This window comes from Indicator indicator, chromosome 32 (genome assembly GCF_027791375.1).
Source record: "Indicator indicator isolate 239-I01 chromosome 32, UM_Iind_1.1, whole genome shotgun sequence".
Taxonomy (NCBI): Eukaryota; Metazoa; Chordata; class Aves; order Piciformes; family Indicatoridae; genus Indicator; species Indicator indicator.
In genome coordinates, this window is record NC_072041.1 from 5,460,957 (window position 1) to 5,470,426 (window position 9,470).

A 9,470-nucleotide genomic window follows, 5' to 3' on the forward strand; every position below is an offset into this window, starting at 1 on the left:
GTCCTTGAACCGTGCAGAAAGCTGCTTCTTCTGGTGCTTCCTGCCAACAGCCACAATTCCCAAATTCCAGGCCCAGGCATTGCAAGGTGTGGTTCTGCAGGACCCACTGAGCACTTGTCAGTGCCTTGGACTCAGCTGGGTGTCAAATCCCTGGGCATGTTTTTAAATGAAGTGTCTCAGACTGTTATATGTGCTTTTGAGTCACGTGTTTTCCACATCCAAACTGAATTTTACTTCCAAGGCCACTCCTTCTCTTTCTCCCAGTCTTAACTCTTGCATCTCAGCACCTCATGTGGGGCTCTTTGAGCCAGGCAGCAAGTGGGCAACTGAGCTGTGGTCTGTGGGGTTCTTTGGTCCATTTCACTTCTGTCACAGATGTCAATATGCTTGTGCACAGAGCATGGCAGAAACGCTGCAGCGTTCAGGAGCTGAAAAATGCCAGCCTGTGACAACTGAAAACAAGATATATCAGCAGGTAAATGTTTCATCCCCTGTGGCACTGCTTAAGCTGAAGAATAGAAGCTTCATTCCTGTAAATCTGCTACATGGAAGCAATTCCTTGGTGGAAGTTACCTTGCACTAGCTGCAGAGTTCACAATGTAGGTTTCTCTGTAAATGGTACAGGAAAGCTTTGGACTTTATCTAGATTCCCATAACGGAGAGCTGCACTGGAAGAGGCAGAGGCAGATTAAGTTAAGGCTGTGATGACATTTCTTTTACAGGCTTCTTGCTGTTTCTTGTATTTCTCCCATATTTCTGATATGTTGTGGGGGAGATCACTCCTTCTGGATCCAAATCTTGGCAACTAAACTCATTCCTGCATCTCCACCACCTGCCTACATCCCCATCTACTCAGTTATGTTGCAGATCCTGGTGCTGTTTGCATTTCTGCTCCTCTGGATTATTTGGGGGATGCCTGCAAATGAGTTTGGTCCCTGACTCAGCCAAGTGGGTCTGGTTTCCAGAGAGCCAGGCACAATTCCACTTCAGCATAGGTCAGTGGAGTGAATCCCTTTGAAAATCATTTCACAGATGTCCATGAAAGAATAGCCTGTGTTTGCTCAGGAGGCTTTGGGATAAGGCATGTTGTGAAAGGGTGGAAGATGGGATCTCAGGCTCCAGAATATGAGAGCAGTTCAGAAGCAGACAATGTGGTTTGCCCCAGGAAGAACGAATAGTAGAGCCATGAATGTTTGCTTCAGGTTTGTGGCTTAATTGCAGGTCTCAGTGCTGCAGTTAGAACCAGGAGCATCTCAGCCTGGCTGAGAGATGAGGGATACAGTGAGGAACTGAGAACAATTGCCTGAAATGCTAGGATCCTTTGCCAGATGGCAGCCCCTTGCTATCCCTTGGGTTGAGTGATTGCTATTCATGAGCCTCTGAGCTTGTGCAGCTCTCATGGTTAATCTCTGAATCTTTGGTGGTAGAAGGGGAATAGGGCAAGGGGGTATCTGCCTCATTCTGAACTGCTCCTGTGCTAGGCTTAGGTCACAGGTCTGTGTTGGAGGGAGGAGAAGAGGGGACAGAGAAGGGACACTGCTGCTGTCTCAGCTGAGTCCTGGTGGCCTAAACCTGTATCCTACAGACGTGGCTTCACTGGCAGCTTCTGGGAGCTGCCACTAGTAGCATTTCCCTCCCTTGCACAGGCACTAACAGGAACCAGCTCTTCCTGTCTCTTGTCTGTATTAGGAAGCATCCTGGACTCTCCCTGAGATTAATGTGTCATTAAAGCCTGTTTGCTTATTCCAAGCCTTGCCCCCTCCTCCGCTAACTGTCTGCAGGACTGTGCTCATTGAGCTGCGATAACATTTAATGTGAGTTTCTGCATGGTTGGTGCAGCTGGCAGAAAGCTTTAAGTCCTTGTACTGGCAGGGGATCTGCCGATGTGTTCAGGCACTGAGGCATCTTGTCTCCACATCCTCCCCTTTCCCTCAGGAAGTTTTCCTTCTGTTCTGAAGAGCCTCATGTTCACTCAGGTCCTACCCTGGAGCAGTTAGCTGTGGCACTAGAGGCTCTCCAGCCTTTGGGTTTTACATCTCTGCTTCCAGATTTCTCGCTGATCTTGGGAAGATGAAAAAGCAGTGCTAATTAATGGAATTCCAGAAGCACCAGGTTTCCATGGAAGGACAGCAGGTAGCTGCATATGTTTCAGAGAGAGAAGTGTGGGAGGTGGGAAGACATACCTGCTCAGATCCCACTACGGAGGCTGCCGAGAGCCAGCTAGCCACAAGCTGCTTTGTGAGTCCCTTCCAACCCAGTGGCACATTTTCCATGAGTGAGAGCAGAGTGTGGCTTGCTATAGTTATTCCTGCTGAGCTGTGGTGTCTGTCAGGACAAATTCTCCCCAAAGTTCAGACCCTCACATGCTCAGAAATAAGAGGCTGCATCTATATCACAGATGAGCTCAGCACACGGAGCTGGAATGGTGCACGAACCACTTTGGGTATGACTTCTGCTCCCTCACTTATAAGTGCACTACTGCATCACCCATTCCTCTTTCATGCTGGTATGTGGAAAGCCCTGCTGAAGAGCTGAGTGGGACTGAAATGTCCCCACCAGAGATTCCAGTCCTTACAGCCTCCCTGTTGTGAATCTGGCATTTTCTGATGTTGGTAAACTACAGCAGCAAAAAGACAAAAGACCTTCAGATCCATCAGAGTGGGGCTGGGTAGCATCTGGAGTGAGGCATTCTGACTCATATGACTCTGACACATGTGCAGATGTCACTTTCTACCTGGAGCTCCTTCCCTTGGAAGGCCAGAGGCAGAGCTGGCTGAATACAGACACTTCAGGTGAAGGGGAATACTTGCAAAAAGTTTAACCTTAATAGTACTTCTTATGTTGGAGTGGCAAGAGATGAAACAGCTGCCTGTGCTGTCCTTGGCAAGTAGGACAGGTTGGCATTTGTGTCTTACCTTTCATATTACTGCCCACAGAGCCACAACCACCAAAGTTGCCTCAGTACAAACTGCTGCTTAGGTTGAGGGTGAGGAAGAGACTCACATGCATGGTGAGGAAGAAATTACCCTCCTCCTCCTCCGTAATGAACTGGCAGCTTATGGGGAGACTCTGGAGAGGGTGTTTTGATTAGTCCCAGAAGCACAGGGTGCACACAAGCAGGCCATTGCTGGGCAGCTGCAGATGGAGGAGGATGCACAGCCAGCCCTTGTCTTCCTACTTCCTCCTGCTGCAAGGAGCAGGTGTGGGGAGTGGGGTCAGAGCAGGAATCATGCAGCTGAGCATAGAGTGGTATTCGTGCCCATGGTGACATTAACTGAGGAGCCTGAGCATGGGGTGGAATAATAAATAACTGCTGGGCACTGCCAGCAGGACTTGGCTTTCCTTTTCAGGGTGACAGTGGTGTGGGAAGCTTGAGTTTATCTATAAAAGAGCAGCAAACAATCTTCAGGGAGGGCAGTTTATTCCAGGGGCTTGGAAACTGGTGAATCCTCTCTGTGGTCTGAGATTCCTTCCTGGAGTGAGTGACAGTGATTGGGATAATAATACAAGGCCCTGGTTTGTGGCAGCCATCTGTGTTTAATGATCTGTAAAGGCTTTGCCAGGAACACAGGTGCTCAGGGGAGATGCCAGAGTGTGGAAATCCACACACCTTTAACAAGCTTGTTATCTTGGGGCCTTGGGAGGTGGGATCCAGGGTGCTTTTGAAGTCTGTGTCAAAGCACCCAAAGGCACGCAGCTGAGCCAAGAGCCAGCCCTTTACTTAGCAACAGCAAGAGGCTGGGGCTCAGACAAAATCTAAGTCATTTTTGTAGTGGTTAGGTAAGTCATTTCTGAAGCATATCAGAGTCTCAGCTTGCTTGGCATCCCTGTGCAGAAGCCGCTCAGTGCCACATGCCTGAGTGACAGCAGGGCCTTATCATTAACACAGGCAAGGAAGTCAAGTGGCAAACATGGCCGAAGGCTGCAAGGCATGTTTCATGAGATGTTAACCAAGAAGCTGTCTTCTAACACTTACAATCATTAGCTATGATAACCAGGAGCAAATTATTTTATCAGGAAATAAATTTTCTTGGCAATGTCATGCAGGTCAGGGAAGTTCCTATGCAGGCTGATGCCTGCAGCAGTCCAGAACATACACGGTTTGATACCAACAAATTCTGGTGACCTTTTTCTTTGAAAAGTGCCAGTTTCGGTCCTTGGAAGCAAGTATTTTGGGAATAGTTATTGTGTTCTTTTGAAATTCTTTTAAATCTGTCAGGATACAGATTCTTCCTGGAGTCACTTAGGAAGTAACACCGTGGGACAGACCTCATGGCTGGTATCCACTGGAGCCATGGTGGGGCTGCCTCAATTTCCATACGAAGGTCTCCCTTGATCCAAGGCTGTGGGATCACTCTTCTTCTTAGCTAAGGAAACATTCAGACAAATGGTGGTGTTAAAATAGGAAACTCTGGTGGTTGAGCTAGTTGTTATTTGCAGCACCTTACTCCTAGCAAAGTGCAGCAGAACTGCTTTTTGTTCCACTTCTTGCCTTTGCTGTACATCCTTGTGGGGCAGAGCTGCAGGGTTACCTGGTTCTTCTGTCCACTTTCTTCTTGTATGTTCTGTGTGCAGGTAGTGGCTTCTCACACAGCAAAGCAAGCATCTTTTAAACCAGTCTCTCTCCCTTTTCTCCACATACTGACCTTGTAGACCCTTTCCTTGTCCATATGGCAAGGTTAGAGGTGAAGAGAGTTGAGGGAACTGCTGGTCCTTGCACTCTCTGGCACTGTTAAGCCTTTCTGAGGCGGCCCAGGTACTGGCATGCACGTCACTAGTTAGCATAGATGGTGTGAAATTGTCTCTGGGTGTGGAGGGCGGATGTCTCTTGGCAGCAGAGAGGTCAGGTTGCACAAGGATGGTTACGTTTCATGTTACAGCTCGCAGACCAAAGCCCTGCTTGCGATTTGTTGCACACAGCCCCCATCTGTGCTGTTCCCTGCACTCTAAGAAATGAGCTGTGTTGTGTGCCAAACTAGGCACCCAGGATAGGTGTCTGGTTTTCCTTTCTGAGCTCACACATCTGTCAGATGGGGACTACACCACCCCCTCCTTCTCAGAGATACTGGAGAAGATTCAGTTCAGTCCTGTTTGTTCAGCCCCGAGACTCTGTCGTGACAGGCAGTGTTGAAAAGCTCATGAGGAAATTAATAATTCTGCCTCTGAGCCAGGCTTGAGCAGCGTGCAGGAAATGAGGCATGAGACCAGGGGCTGAACAATGAGGAGAGAACAAGGTAGCAAATAGCTGCTGGGTTGGGAAGCATCATCCGTTGCATGCACCGGTGGAGGCCAAAGTCCCTGCCTTTGGACACGGCTTGGAAGAAAAACTGCACCGCAAAGCATTTACAGAAGAGGGGCAAATTAAGAATGCTGTGCCAGCCCTGAATTTGGCATTTCCTGACTGGTGAGTGCTTGAGTTTGCAGCTAATCTTTCCACACTGTTTTTGGCATATAATTATGAGGTGATCTAATCAGTGCTTGTCAGACACGTGGAACAGCAGGGAGGTGCAGGGAGGAGAGCCCCCACCAGCCTCTGTCCATTCTGAAAGCAGGTCAATAGATCATAGAATCATTTTAGCTTAGGAAGGAGCTTTCAGATCATTGAGTCTGGCTGATTCCTTCCATTTCCAGCTGCTCTTATCTTGGGCAGAGTGTAAAAGTGCCTATAAGGGGAAGGAAGGGGAGGAGAGTCAGCAGTGAAAGAGGAAAGCATGCATTTACTTGATTTCCTAAAGCTTGGGAGATCAGAGAACCCTTCATCCTGTAGACGGCCCTAGCTGTTGTCTTGCCTCTTGTGGGCAAGGGGAACTGCAGATGACAGAGCTTTATGTGTATATACATACACATATTTTTTAATCTTTTTGTTGAACTTTTTTCCCACCAAATATATTTAGAGTATTGCACTGCAGTTCCATCAGCAATGTGCTGCTGGAGCATTTTGATGTTATCCTGACTGGCAGAGTGTCTGGGGTCTCACCAAAGGATTTAAAGCAAGTGGGAAGGGAAATGCAAAGGGCCCAGAAAAAAAACCCAAGAAACCCCAACAGTTTAAAGCCTTGTTGCTTCATTGTGCTGTGCAATTGGAAGAGTAGTCATTATTGATTTACAATGGTGGAGCCAGTCCAACCAGCAGTTTAAACCAGTGCCTTTAAGCAGCCTGTGCATCTCTGGGTTTGTATTCCACTGAAACAGGTTCTGGCTTCTGTCCTCAGGCACTGGTTCTGCTCAGTAGCTGCATTAAGGCCATGCTTTTGGAAGTATTTCAGGAGATTCAGGCTCAGGTGCTCAGTCTGAGGTGTCCTGTGCATGTTTTTCCAGGAGTGTAACACCTCTGCAAGTCAAACTTCCAATTAAGGGCCCAGAAATTTTGTTTAGTTCCTCCTTACTGTTTCTTGTTTCCCACTGATGAGAGCTGGTCTGCACCAGCAAAGGGCAACAAGCAGCCTCCTCCATGAACAGGGTTACAGCTCTGTTGATAAAGGGACAGCTGAGAAAGCCCTTCCTGCTTGTTCCTTCTAGACTAGTCTCAGTGATTCAAGTGCAGAGCCAAGCTCTGGGTCCTGAGTCTCAGTGCCCCTGTGGAGCCCTGCTTTGCAGTGGGTATCCATTAATGATGCCCTCCAGTTGTTTTATGCAGCCAGAGCTGTGCAGAGCATTCTGCAACATAACAGGGCCTGGGAGGCACCATGTCCACCCCTGCTATAAACTGTGCATTGTTACTGAGGAGGCTTTTTGCAGAAGCAGAATCATTTTGCAAGTACAAAAGCCATTTCTCTCCTTAGAGGAATTTTGTATAGCTAGCAAAGGGGCCTAAAGCTGCGTTTGGTAGACACTCCAAGAATTTTCAGGAATACAGATAGGACCACGACACTGCTAACTCTGCTCTGAAAGCTTTGCCCATGGAAGAAAAAAATGTGAAGTTTAATTATTTTGTCGATAGGAATCTCCCATTTTACAGAAATTGTCTTTCCCTCCCCTTCTAGCCTTGTGCTTTCTTTCCTTTTCTCCTTCTAGCTTGCTGATGCACAAGGCTTTCTTTTTTCTATAAGGAGGAACAACTGGGTAATTGAAATGGAACACTAGTGATGATTTTTTAATCTGAAAGTCAGCATTAATTAGTCAGGTCGAGCGTAATTAGCTTCCTCATCTGTCACTGCCTCTCCCCAACTTGTCAATGACTTTCCTCTATCCTAGATTTCACTGAAAAAGAACTTTTGTCACCTGGGAACTGCATGGATGTTTTTCCTGGCTGGGGTGCAAGTGAGTGACAATCCCTGCAAGGTTGCTGGGATCTGAGCTGGATCCCACCTGCTGCAGGCAAAGGCAAAATTCTTGATGATCATAAGGTCTCCCAGGTTTGGCTTTGTCTCTTCTTTTCTGCTGTGTGTCAGGCTCACAGGGGTCCTACTTGTTCTGACCCTGTGCTCCATAGCCCTGCAATGCATGAAGTGCTTCACTCATTACTTGGATCACATTGGTAAGGTGCAGCAGGACAGGGAGGATGCCCAGTTAATTGCTGAACAGGGATGCAAATACCATTTTCCAGTTAAAGTATTTGTTTACTAACTACTTTACCCAGTTTTCTTTGCCTTTCCATGACTTGATGAAAGCTATGCCTGCAGCAGCACACTAAATCTGAGCCAGGAACCTTCTTTACAGGAGGTTCTGCCACTCTGTAGAGTCCTGACTGCTTTTGAAACCAGGGAGGAATCCTGTTTACTTTGGAAGGGGCAGAGGGAAGCTCAAGAACTCTTAATGCTTATCCCAATGGGCTGGATCAGTCAGTGCCTCTTCTCTAAAGAAATGTATATGAGGCTCCTAGGACATCTCTTATCCTCTGTTCCTTCCATCCTGGAGCAGAAGTGAGGCAGAGCTTTGAGGGCTGGAAGATGAGGTCCACTGTGCATATCCTGAAATTGAAAAAGTAAGTGGGCCATGCTTCAGTGCTGGGAGTCCCTGGGTAGTACTGGAAGTGGTAGAGGGAAAACAGGCCAGTGCCCAAGTAGAATTCAAGCAGAAAAAATGCATTTCATTCCCTTCTGGCTGATTTCAGGGTTTATCTCCCCCGCCGACTCAGTTTGCTGTGGTTTGGGGTTGGATAAGCTTTCATCCTGACCCAGGCAGGATCTGAGGACGGCAGTAAAGCCAGACGAGTCCCAGGGACAATGCTAAGTGAGCTGTGTCTGGCTTTGCAGCCGAATCATGTGGTAAACTCTCCTTTGAAGGGAGTTCAGAGCCGTGGTGCAACTAGGGCAGGATGCAGGCACGTGCTTACCCCACATGCAGAGGGAGGCTGTCACTATTGGGGACAGCACCGCCTCCCTCCCTGCCCTTGCTTCTTTGTGGACCAAATCTTGATCCTTCCTTGACTCACTTTCCACGTGAATCCAGATAATCTTGGGGCTTTTCCAGGATTTGCTGTGGTGGGGTGTGTACCAGCAGCAGAATTTGGACCAGTCCTAGGTTAGAGAGCAGAATGCCTTGGCCTGAATACATTGTGGGTGCCCATCTGCTGCAAGTTGGATTTTGCAGTCACTGTGAGAGTGGATGGAGAGCCAGAGGGAGATGCCTGATCCCTTCCTTGAGTTAAGGATTTAGCTCTTGGTTAAAAAAGAAGATATCATTCTTCCTTTGCTGACTTATTACTATCTCAGTCTCATTTCCCTTTCTTATCACGTGCAGGCTCTTCTGTTTCAGGATTAGAATCTTTTCCCTCCTTCTCAGTAGCTCAATAAATGGGAAATTATTATGGCTCTTTACCTCTCTTTCTAAAGAGAAAATAGGTATGCTTCAGCAGGTCTTACAGTAGCTCCATCCTGTTGAAGGAGAGCCCAGGCCAATGGGAGATAGGGCAGCTGGAGTGGAGGTGACTGTGTGTACACACAAAGTGCACAGATGAGATCACTGAGGCTTGCACCTACAGTGATGCAGCACCAGTCTGCAGGGCTAATGTGAGCTGAAGGTCTTGGAGGCAGGAAGGTGATGGCTGGGAGTTAAACTGGCCCAGGGCTGGCATGTACTGGGGATGCCTACCTACAGACATGAGTAGCATAGGGGGAGCTGGGGCTGGCACTGTGCTGGGTTTGGGGGACCTGGTGTGGACACATAGAATGTCACTGCCCTGGGATTCTGGCTGCTCTGCGGGGAGAGTTTGGGCATGCAGAGTGTGGCAGAGAAGGCAGGACTGCAGTAAGGAGCAGCTGGGGAAGGATTTGTATGCAGATTGAAGGACCTGGGAAAGCGTCCTCCCTAGCATGACGAAGTAAAGCTCTCTAAGCAGCAACAGAAGAGCACAGGGGTATGCATGGCCATGAAGCTGAGACAGAGGAGCACCTGCAGACCTGCAGTGTTGTTTGTATGCTCTTGGCTTTGCCCCAGTGCTAAAGGCTCAAGAAGTGATGCTTGGCTGTTCAGGGAAACTTTCAGGTGCTCCCTGGTTGTTTAGGATTCTGCATCCTGAATATTAAAGA